Below are 12,736 nucleotides of genomic sequence, written 5' to 3'. Positions count from 1 at the left end.
ATGTCCCAAAAGTCAGACTCTAGAGTTTTTCATGATCTAATTCAAGTATTTGCAACACATTATACACAGGGATATCTCATATCAGTGAAAATTCATGCCATCAGAGTTTGTCGGGTCAGAGTTTAAATATCAGAGTTTGTCATATCAGTGCATAATCATCAGAGTTTAGATCAGAGAATAACAGATGCAGTTGTAGATCAAGTTTATTGCAACAATTACTAACAGATATAATATTATGCAATGTATCAGAGTTTAGAGAGGACCAGAGATCATCCCTAATTCGTTTACAAGTCTTGTAAATGTTGCTTCAGCCAAAGGTTTGGTGAAGATATCTGCCAACTGCTGATCTGTTGGAACAAAGTGAAGTTCTACTGTCCCTTCCATCACATGCTCTCTGATAAAATGATATCTTATGCTGATATGCTTGGTCATGGAATGCTGTACTGGATTTCCTGTCATGGCAATAGCACTTTGGTTATCACAGTAAATAGGAATTTGAGTCAGAGGTAACCCATAGTCCAGTAGTTGATTCTTCATCCATAAAATCTGAGCACAGCAGCTTCCTGCAGCAATATACTCTGCCTCTGCAGTAGATGTGGAAATTGATTTTTGTTTCTTACTGAACCAGGAAACCAGTCTTCCTCCAAGAAATTGACAGCTTCCACTTGTGCTTTTCCTGTCTATTTTGCACCCTGCAAAATCTGCATCAGAGTAACCAATCAGTGTAAAGTCTGATTCTCTGGGATACCAGAGTCCCATCTCAACTGTTCCCTTGAGATATTTGAATATCCTTTTGACTGCTACAAGATGTGGTTCTCTTGGATCTGCTTGAAATCTTGCACAGAGACAGGTAGCAAACATGATATCAGGTCTACTAGCAGTCAGATATAGTAGTGAGCCTATTAGAGCTGTAATTCGAGTCGGGCGGCTCGCGAGCTCGCCCGGCTCGAACTCGTTTAAGTGGGCTCGGCTCGGCTCGACTCGTTAAACGAGCCGGGTTCGGGCAAATGTTTCGGCTCGTTTAATTAAACGAGCCGGCTCGACTCGACTCGTGAAATTAAACGAGCCGAGTTCGGGTAGAGGTTTGGGCTCGATTAAGTGTAAAATTAAACGAGCTGGCTCGCTCGACTCGTGAAAACCGGCTCGTTTAGCTAAACGAGCCGGCTCGACTCGACTCGTGAAATTAACCGAGTCGAGTTCGGGCAAAGATTTAGGCTCGATTAGTTAACCGAGCCGGCTCGGCTCGACTCGATTAAACTTGGCTCGAATTAGGCTCGGCTCGAAACTCGCCCGGCTCGGCTCGAATTACAGCCCTAGAGCCTATCATACCTCTATAGTTAGTAATTTCTACTGGTGATCCAGTGTCTTTATCTAACTTAGTGGCTGTTGCCATTGGAGTTGTAGCAGCTGAGCTATCCTGCATGCCAAATTTCTTTAGCAAGTTTCTAGTATATTTAGACTGATTAATGAAAATACCCTCATCAGTCTGTTTGACTTGAAGTCCCAGAAAATAGCTCATCTCTCCCATCATGCTCATCTGATATCTGGACTGCATAAGCTTTGAGAATCTCTCACAGAGTTTAGGATTAGTAGATCCAAAAATGATATCATCTACATAAATTTGAACTAAAAGCAGATCATTACCATGGTTGAGATAGAATAAAGTTTTGTCAATTGTACCTCTGTTGAAACCACTGTCCAAAAGAAATTGAGCCAGAGTTTCATACCATGCTCTTGGTGCTTGCTTTAGTCCATACAGTGCTTTATCCAGTCTGTAGACATGATCTGGAAATTTTGTGTCCACAAATCCTGGAGGTTGTTCAACATATACTTCTTCCTCCAGCTCCCCATTTAGAAAAGCACTCTTTACATCCATCTGAAACACTTTGAATTTCTTGTGTGCTGCATAAGCCAAGAAAATTCTGATTGCTTCCAATCTAGCAACTGGGGCAAATGTCTCATCATAGTCAATTCCTTCTTGCTGAGAATATCCCTTAGCTACCAGTCTGGCTTTATTTCTTGTGATTACACCATCACTGTCTGTTTTGTTTCTGAACACCCATTTGGTACCAACTATTGATCTGTTCTTTGGTCTTGGTACTAGTGTCCAGACTTTGTTTCTCTCAAATTCATTTAATTCCTCCTGCATTGCTGTTACCCAGTCTACATCCTTTAAGGCTTCTTCCACTTTCTTTGGTTCTGTCTGAGATAAGAATGAGTGAAATAAGCATTCATTTGCTGTTGCAGTTCTGGTTTGTACTCCAGCATCTGGATCTCCAATTATCAGATCTGGTGTGTGAGACTTTGTCCATTTCCTTTCATGTGGCAGTTGACTTCTGGAACTAGATCCTCCCCCATAATCTATGCCAGTATTATTTTGATTCTCTGATGCCTCTCCCCCATTATTCATGCTATCTCCATGAGCATTCTGAATTTCTGATGCTCCCCCTGAAGATGTGTTCTCATGATTCTCTGATGTAGAATGATCAGAGTTTGAGGAGTCAGTATCAGAGTTTGAATTTTCTGCCGAGTCTGCAACATTTTCATCCAGATTTTCATTCTGAAAGTGCTCCCCCTCAACATGTGCTTGAGATTGGTGAGTTGGAGTAACATACTCTGATATGATCTCAGAATCAGAGTTTATGGAATCAGAGAATGCATCTTCATCTTCAAATCTCAAATGCTCATGATCAGCAAAATCTTCCATTCCAGTTATTTTCTTATCATCAAAGGACACATGAATGGATTCCATGATTACCCTTGTTCTCAGATTGTAAACTCTGAAGGCTTTTGTTGATAAAGGATAACCAACAAAGATTCCTTCATCAGCTTTTAAATCAAATTTGGTCAACTGTTCAGGATGATTTTTCAGAACAAAACATTTACACCCAAATATGTGGAAGTATTTGAGATTTGGTTTTCTGCCTTTGACCATTTCAAATGGAGTTTTTCCATGCTTATTTATCAGAGTTGCATTCTGTGTGAAACAAGCAGTTTGCACAGCTTCAGCCCAGAAGTAAGTTGGTAACTGTTCACAAAAATCTACACGCAAGCGCACGTGATCACAAGTAATATATTTGTTCGTTCCCACAGAGACTGGTGAATTAAGAATACGCACCTATGCAACAATGTATGAGTAATTTTCACTGCTAAGACAATTAACAAGGATGTGTTCTTTTATACTAATAACTAAATTTACTAATCAAAATCAGAATAGGAAAACACATGGGATTCTAACTTCATTATCGAATTCATCTAGAATTGAAATTACTGATTAACATGCGACTGTTGATCCTAATCAGACAACACGAAAGTAATACATGCCAACTCTCGTTGCACACATATCATACCAATCAAAATCCACGGTTAAGATAGAAATCTCATGGACACCAACAAAGCTCAGACCCTATATCTCTATAGCGGTAGTGTAAGCAGAGAGGTTTAATAACAGGTCATCTATCATGATTACACAGGGTGATAAAAATAGTTCAAGTCTACCACAAATTATGCTTCATTCACATAATCCTATGTTTACATGGCATAGTTCTAAATTCAATCATCCACTCTCGCTTCAGAAAGAATTAACAAACAACTTAGAAGTTAGCTACGCTCCTAAGAAGAATAAGCACAGCGCATGCAAAGAAATCAACGTACGTCACAAAAGCCAGCAATTAATATTCTTTACTAGACTACATCGATAAGTCCATTAGAATCCCATGAAGGCGGTTAGTTCTTAATCGAACTAATCGACATCATGGGTTCTAATGAAAACATGATAAATAAAAGACGAGAATTAAACATAAGACAATTGCTTGAATTAATAAATAAGAACACAACGTTACAGAATTGATGTTCACGATCTCGCTCGAAACTGTCACTTCCTCGCGAAGAACGATCCAATACAATTCACTAATGTGTTTTTTACTACAAGAGAAAAACTGATAAAACTATATTCCGATCTTCTACGATACAAGTGAGGCTAGGGTTTTTACACATGAGAAATTAGATACATTGACCAAGTCAACCGGGCCTTGACCGCTGCTAAAATCCATCAGAAAAGCTGCAAAAATCGGCCCGGAACAACTCTGCTGGGCGCAGGCACGCTAAACTAGCGCAGGCGCGCTAGTGGGACAGTAGCTAGCGCGGGCGCGCTAAGATCTGCCACTGGCAGCCCGTTTCTTCGTTTTTTAGCTCGTTCTCGCGTGCATGCCCATCCTCGCTCTAGTACCACTTCCGTAGGTGATCACGGTTGCATTTAGCACATGCAACAAGCTCTTTAAACCCCTAGACAGCTCTAGTGGACGAGTGTGTTCTCGTGAGGGTTTGTAGAAGATGTACCCACAAAATCCCAAGTCGTGATGAATCCACAATTCTCTATTCTTGCAATTAATGCACCAAAAACAACCTAAAATGAGAGAAAATCCCTTCATCACCTCAACTCGTGACCTGTACAGAAAAACACTAAAAACACATCAAAAGACACTAAACACTTAAGTACAACCAACCAATTTAAGTGGAAATCAAGGCCTATAAGTGTGTATAAATACCACTTATCACACCCCCAAACTTAAACTGATGCTTGTCCTCAAGCGTCAACGACACTATACAATAATACAATGCAATGCATGAATGCAACTACGTGATGAATGAGTGAACTATGAAGTAATTGCCTTGCCAATTATAATACCTCAGATTGTGCTAATGTTCTCGAATTTCACTTCTCTCGCTACTAAGTCAATTACTCTTCTATTTACAAGTGTGGAGTGCCAGTGTGTGCAAGCATGCTCTTTTATTGAGACAAGACAAAACTACTACTCCCACAGAATCCCAATCAAGAATCGTAAAAGTTTAAAACTAACACCCCGTCACTCAAGTCCAACTAAAAGCCAAGGTCCCAAAGAATGTCCACACCCTTCTATTTTATTCACTATATTTTTTTTTCTTTTTATTATTGGTGATTCATTGCTCGGTCTAAGGTCAGAGCGCTTCGCAGTGTAAATGCATTACGAACACCACAAGAATTCACACACCAATTATTCACTCTATTCTAGTGGTTTATTTAACTGTGCAATGGTTGAGATCCCTAAAGATTTATGCACTAGTACCCATGTAGCGAGCGTTGGGTCAACAATCCCAAACCACGAAGGGCTTTAGGTTGTTAGGCACAAAGTCCCCTCAGACTTAGTTACTCGAGTACTAATGAGCTCAACCTAGTTAATTCTACCACTTATTTTTTTAGTGAATTTATTTACTACTCTTTTTTTTTTCTTTTTTCTTTTTTTCTAGAAAGGCATATTTACTCCTCAGTTCCCCCAAACTTAAGATTTACAGACTTAAGCTGAAGGGTGCTCAATTCAATCCTAGAATTCATGGAATTTCGTCTAAATCCTATCTCAAGAACATATGTGAATTACAATTTCCAACACAAGCAATTTCCAAGTACTAACCTAGCATTGCAATTGAAATTACTAATCAAGAACTACGCACATAACTCATCATAGGCAATTAACTTGGCTTAACTTCATAATTCATGCAAATGCTCGTGATACTAACTACGACAATTAGCTCTAAACATGAAAAAATAAAAAAAACGTGAGAAATAATCAAAGCAAAATAAAATAAACGTGAACTACATGAACTAACTAACACATGCAATAATAAACATAATTACAATACTATGCTCTTCCTTAGATTACCACCCCCAAACTTAAAATTTTCAATGTCCCCATTGAAAGCGGTAAAAAGGCTAGAGCACCCACATACCTACTCGGAGTCCGAGTCCTCCCCCTCCTCTGCTGGAGGTGAATCAGGTGGAGGATACTGCATCCCTGCTCCGAATACTGGCCACTGAACTGTGACCCCCTGTGCCTGGAAAGCATTACCAAGAGCTTGTGTCAAGTCAAATGCAAACCTCTGATGGATGTCATGCATAGTGTCCATCCGTCTCGCTAGTCGGCGATAATGAACATCTCCCATCGGTTCGGAGATCCTCTCCGGCTGTGAAGTACCAGCTCTAGAAGCTCTAGTACGCTCCCTCCTAATGAACCCTGAGCGTCCCCCTGGCATCTCATCATATATGTACCCGAGGCCTCGAGGGTGGGGAACTCCTCCTTCCCACTCCGTCATCCGGCTGATCGCCGAATGATCAAGCGGTGCTGCTGGTAACTGTAATTGCTCGTTGGCTGGCCAACGAACACCGCTTGCTCGACATAGCTTTGTAACAATTGTGCCGTACGGAATGGCACCAGTGGTTCCTCCTTGTAAGAACCTCAGAATCCCCTGGTGAATCACATGTCCCAGATCAATATACTTGTCCGAGACAATCCCAAAGAGCAGAATAGCTCTATCCACCGTCACCTCATGCCCATGTGAAGATGGCATGATATTAGCATAGATGAAGGCGTTCCACGCCTTCGCATACCGGTTCAAAGCGGCTGCCGGAAAAGAAACATGTGCCGGCAAAGGAGGTGCCGTCATCTTCCAACTCGTATCCGGCACACACATATCATACACCAACCGCTCAAGATCAACCGGATCCTCGTCAAACCGGCGTTTGGCACGCCCAATCCTCTCTACAACCCAATCTTCTTCATTACGGCGCTTGGCACGCCCCCCAATCACTCTACGGATCGCCTCCGCACTATACTCCACACGGGTTCCTCGCACCACCGTGAAACCATCGCGATTCTCCTTGGCATTAGCATAGAACTCGCGAATAATGGCCAAGGGAACCGCCTCCGGAGCCTCGCAAAAAGACTCCCATCCCCTTTCTTGAATCATGCTTAAGAGATCCCCATCTTCAGCTGTGGGTAAGAATCCCCTCTACTTGACTATCGACTTATTCATAAGCCGTTGAAACTCGGTTCGTGCACCATCGGAGGTGAATTCAACCTCACCCATCGAGGAAGAATCGCTAGATGTAGGTGCTTGGGTGCTTGGTCCTTGTGATCTTCGGGCTCTTTTGGGTGCCATTGATAGAGATCGAAAGTTGCAAGAGATTTGTGTGTAGTGGGTTTGAGAGATTTAATGGTGGTTGTGTGTATGGAGGTGTATATATATAAGTAGGGTTTATAGAATTAGAATAGGAATTGGAGATGGATTTTGTGTTTATATAGGATTTTGAGAGCTGAGTTAGGGTTATGGAGGATATATGTCGGGCTAGGCATGCAAAATTAGGATTGTGGGCTTTTAAAAACGGAAAATAAAATATTTTTGGTGAAAAAATCGATTCCTGGGCAGACAGTAGCGCGGCCGCGCTAAGTGTAGCGCGGGCGCGATGTACACTGTAGCGCGGGCGCGCTAGTGTCTGCCACCCAGGGTCAAATTTTTTCGTTTTTTGCGTTTTTGAGGTTTACAACGGTACAACATGGTTCCAATGCGCGGGTTGCCTCCCACGAAGCGCTTGTTTAACGTCGTTAGCTCGACGTGAAGTCCAGAATTAATCCGATTCCGATTGAAAAATCGTGGTTTGTACCTCACGATTCACATTTCCGCCAAAGTAAGGCTTCAACCGTTGACCATTAACCTTAAATGATTCATCCGGTGATTTGGCATAGATTTCTACCGCACCGTGGGGGAATACCGTCTTGACTGTAAACGGTCCCGACCAGCGTGACTTGAGTTTCCTTGGAAACAGCTTCAACCGAGAGTTATACAATAGAACCAATTGTCCTACCACAAAAGATTTTTGTATCAACCGCTGATCATGCAATCTTTTCACCTTCTCTTTGTAGAGTTTGTTATTTTCATAAGCACAGAGGCGGAACTCCTCCAACTCATTGAGTTGAATCATGCGTTTCTCTCCAGCTAATTGTAAGTCGAAATTCAACTTCTTTAGTGCCCAATAAGCTTTATGTTCCAATTCTACTGGTTAGTGACAAGCTTTCCCAAACACTAACTGAAATGGAGAAGTACCCAATGGTGTTTTGTAAGCTGTTCGATAAGCCCAAGCAGCCTCGTCTAATCGCAAGGACCAGTCTTTCCTAGAAGGGTTAACCACCTTCTCTAATATGCGTTTGATCTCTCTGTTAGACACTTCAGCTTGACCATTCGTTTGAGGATGATAAGCAGTAGCAACCCGGTGATTGATATTATACCTCGTCATCAAGGTTGTGAATTTCCGATTGTAGAAATGAGAGCCTTCATCACTGATAATGACTCTAGGGACTCTGAAACGGGTAAAGATTTGTTTTTGTAGAAATTGCAAGACCACCTTAGCATCATTTGTAGGTAAGGCTTTCACCTCCACCCATTTAGACACGTAATCAACTGCTAATAGAATATACTGGTTGTTGCAAGACGAAACGAACGGTCCCATAAAGTCAATACCCCAAACGTCAAATATTTCGACTTCCAAAAGCATTTTAAGAGGCATTTCATTCCTCCTAGAAATATTACCTGTACGTTGACATCGATCGCAACCCAACACAAACTGATAAGCATCTTTAAACAGAGTTGGCCAGTAAAAACCTGCTTGAAGTACCCTCTTTGCTGTCTTCTCTCCGCTATAATGGCCTCCATAACCAGTGGAATGGCACTCGCGCAAAACTCCCTCAACTTCATTATTAGGGATACACCGTCTGAGAATTTGATCGACTCCTTGTTTAAACAAAAAGGGTTCATCCCAAATATACCATTTCACATCGTGAAGGAATTTCTTGCGTTGAGCATAAGAGAATTCTGGAGGAATGACCTTACTCACCAGATAATTTACAATGTCAGCAAACCATGGCTCTTCGGCCTCAGCCCCAAACAACTGTTCATCTGGGAAGAATTCATTAATTAGAATACTGTCGATAGTTTGTTTGCTATGATCTTCTAGTCGGGATAAATGATCCGCTACCTGATTTTCCGTGCCTTTCCGATCTTTAATTTCCACATCAAATTCTTGGAGTAATAGAACCCAACGAATTAGTCTTGGTTTAGAATCCTTCTTTGAAATGAGATACCGAATGGCTGCATGATCAGTGTATACCACTACTTTTGTTCCAAGAAGATAAGACCTGAACTTCTCGAAGCTAAAGACAATAGCTAGAAGTTCTTTTTCTGTAGTAGTGTAGTTCAACTGTGCATCATTTAAAGTTTTGCTGGCGTAATAGATAACATGAAACACATTACTTGTACGCTGGCCCAGTACAGCTCCTACAGCATAATCACTGGCATCACACATCAATTCGAATGGTTTACTCCAATCAGGTGCAGTGATGATAGGTGCTGATGTCAACTTCTTTTTCAAAATTTCAAATGCTTTCAAGCACTCCTCATCAAATTTGAATGGAATGTCTTTCTCTAACAGATTGCAAAGAGGTTTGGAAATTTTTGAGAAGTCCTTGATGAACCTCCGATAGAAACCTGCATGACCAAGGAAGCTTCGGATGCCCTTAACCGAGAGTGGTGGAGGAAGATTTTTAATTGGTTCCACCTTCGCTTTATCAACTTCCAGTCCCTTGGCAGATACTTTATGTCCCAATATGATTCCTTCTTGCACCATGAAATGACATTTTTCCCAATTGAGAATCAGATTAGTTTCCACACAGCGCTTAAGAACCATTCTCAGATTCGTGAGGCATTCGTCATAAGATGTTCCAAATACAGAAAAATCGTCCATGAATACCTCCACATTGATGCCGATCATCTCTGAGAATATTGGCATCATGCACCTTTGAAAAGTGGCTGGTGCATCGCATAAGCCAAAAGGTACTCTTCGGAATGCAAATGTACCATAAGGGCATGTAAAGGTTGTCTTTTCTTGATCCTCCGGAGAAATAGCAATCTGATTATAGCCAGAATACCCATCCAACAGGCAATAGAATTCATGACCAGCTAACCTGTCAAGCATCTGATCAATAAAAGGCAGAGGGAAGTGATCCTTCCTTGTAGCTTTATTCAGCTTTCTGTAGTCCATGCAAATCCTCCAACCAGTGACAGTTCTAGTTGAGATGAGTTCCCCTTTTTCGTTGGCTACTACTGTCATGCCTCCTTTCTTAGGCACACATTGTACTGGACTCACCCATGAGCTATCTGAAATTGGATATATGATACCTGCATCGAGCCATTTAAGAATCTCTTTCTTTACAACCTCCTTCATGATAGGATTTAACCTTCTCTGTTGTTCCACTGAAGGTTTGCTTCCTTCTTCAATGAGAATTTTGTGTTGACAAAAGGATGGACTGATTCCCTTGATATCAGCTATAGTCCAACCAATTGCTGTTTTGAATTCCCTTAGCACCCTCAAAAGTTTTTCCTCTTCCTCACCTGACAAGTTAGCTGCAATAATAACAGGAAGAGTAGAACCTTCACCAAGAAAAGCATACCTCAAGTGATCCGGTAGCGGTTTAAGTTCAAGTTTAGGTGCTTCGATCACTGATGGTTGTAGTGGTTTATGATCTTCCTTTTGTTCCTCCAAGCCAAGAGATTCGACAGGTGGTTCAAAATTCCTTCGCCAAGGTGATGAGTTAAGATGATGGAGTTCTTCCAATTCTTCTTCACTGTCCAATTCCTCATCATTGGTAAGGATTGCTTCCAATACATCATTCTGTAAAACCCACTGGCTATTAGCTTCTGCCGTAGTATCAAGTACATCCATACTGAAACAAGATTCCTCATCAGTTGGTAATTTCATTGCATTGAATACGTTGAACGTGACCGTCTGATCTTGTATTCTCATTGTAAGTTCCCCTTTTTGGACATCGATCAAAGTTTGCCCGGTGGCTAAAAAGTTTCTACCCAAGATTATAGGAATTCTTTTGTCTTCTTCAAAATCAAGAATCACGAAGTCGGCTGGAAATATTAATTTATCAACCTTGACCAGCACATCTTCAATTATACCCCTCGGATATGTGATCGAACGATCAGCCAGCTGTAAAGACATGTTTGTCGGCTTGAGCTCTGACAGGCCAAGTTGTGTGAAGATAGATAGAGGCATCAGATTGATGCTAGCTCCCAAGTCGCACAGACACTTATCAAAAGAGAACTTCCCAATAGTGCAAGGGCTAGTAAAGCTTCCCGGGTCTTTCAGCTTAGGTGGTAATTTATGTTGAAGCACAGCACTACATTCCTCCGTTAAAGCTACTGTCTCTAACTCCTCGAGCTTTAGCTTTTTTGAAAGAATACCCTTCATGAACTTGGCATAGCTAGGCATTTGCTCGAGTGCTTCTGCAAACGGAATGTTGATGTGAAGCTTTTTGAAAACTTCAAGGAATTTACCAAATTGCTTATCCAGCTGCTGTTTTTTCAACCTCCTAGGAAACGGAGGTGGTGGATATAATGGCTTTGACACCGGAGCAGCTGCAGGGATAGCCCTATCCATTTCAACATTAGGTTTTATGCCAATTGTATTCGAAGGAAGTTCTGCTGGAATTTCTTGCGGTTCATCATCCTGATCTTGTACTAATGTTGAGGTTGGCCCTGTTGTAGTTTTTCCAGATCTCAGCGTAATGGATTGGACTTGCTCTTTAGGGTCCCTCTTACCTGGTACCTCTGTATCACTAGGGAGATTCCCCTGTGGTCTGCTTAATAAAGCATTAGCTAACTGACCGACTTGTGTCTCCAAGGCTTTTAAAGTTACTGCCTGACTCTTGTACATGAGTCTTAGTTCTTCCATGTCAGACCTTTCGTTAGCTGATTGCCCATGATTCTGAAATCCCGGAGGGTGATATGGCTGTTTAGGTGCATACTGTTGTGAAGTTCCAGCCTGACTATACTGTTTAGGTCCCTGTTGAAATCCTTGTTGAGGCTGATTATAACCCTGATTATTACTCCAGCTGAAATTCGGATGATTTCGGTTGTTAGGATGGTAAGTAGCTGGAGCAGGCTGTTGACCTCTCTGAAAGTTGCTCACAAATTGTGCTGATTCACTAGAAATGGCACACTGATCAGTAGAGTGAGTACCAGCACATAATTCGCAAATTGAGATTGGCTGTTGAATTCCTTGGTTAGCCAGAGAATCGACTTTCATCGTGAGAGCCTTAAGTTGAGCAGCAATAGCTGTAGACGTGTCAAGATCAAGAACTCCGGCTACCTTCCCTTGAGTAAGTCTTTGAGTAGGGTTCTGATATTCATTAGCAGCCATCATTTCAATAAGATCATAAGCTTCTTCATAACTTTTAGCCCATAGCGCACCTCCAGAAGCAGCATCAAGCATAGGTCTTGATTGAGGTCCAAGACCATTATAGAAACAGTTTATTTGCATCCAATCCGGCATGCCATGATGGGGACACTTCCTTAGCATCTCCTTATATCGCTCCCAGGCTTCACAGAATGTTTCTCCTGATTGTTGAGAGAATTGAGATAGAGCATTTCGCAGTGCAGCAGTCTTTGCCATGGGGAAGAATTTAGTGAGAAATTTCTGAGCTAGATCTTCCCATGTAGTAATAGAACCAGATGGTAAAGAATGCAACCATCCCTTAGCCTTATCTCTCAGTGAAAATGGAAAAAGCCTTAGCTTCACAGCATCATCAGAAACTCCATTAAATTTGAAAGTGTCACAGATCTCTATAAAATTACGTATATGCATATTAGGGTCTTCAGTAGGAGAACCCCCAAACTGTACCGAGTTCTGGACCATTTGAATAGTTCCTGGTTTGATTTCAAAGGCATTGGCTGCGATTGCAGGCCTGACAATGCTTGACTGGATATCATCGATCTTTGGCATAGAGAAATCCTTCAATGCCTTACTGTCTGGTTGTGCTTCAGGTTCTGTCATTGTTTCAGAATCAGAAGAAGAAGATGAATCAAT

The 12,736-nt window shown here is 41.6% G+C and overlaps 1 non-coding gene across 1 annotated transcript; it reads left to right on the top strand.

Moving 5' to 3' along the window:
• Window positions 1-12,200: 12,200 nt before the first annotated feature.
• On the top strand, window positions 12,201-12,307 carry LOC135151900 (small nucleolar RNA R71). Its single transcript, XR_010290807.1, has one exon. It is a non-coding gene; the product is annotated as a small nucleolar RNA R71 (small nucleolar RNA).
• Window positions 12,308-12,736: the final 429 nt, after the last annotated feature.

This window comes from Daucus carota, chromosome 3 (genome assembly GCF_001625215.2).
Source record: "Daucus carota subsp. sativus chromosome 3, DH1 v3.0, whole genome shotgun sequence".
NCBI lineage: Eukaryota > Viridiplantae > Streptophyta > Magnoliopsida > Apiales > Apiaceae > Daucus > Daucus carota.
The sequence above is the reverse complement of the archived record's forward strand: the minus strand, read 5'-3'. Positions and strand labels throughout refer to the sequence as shown.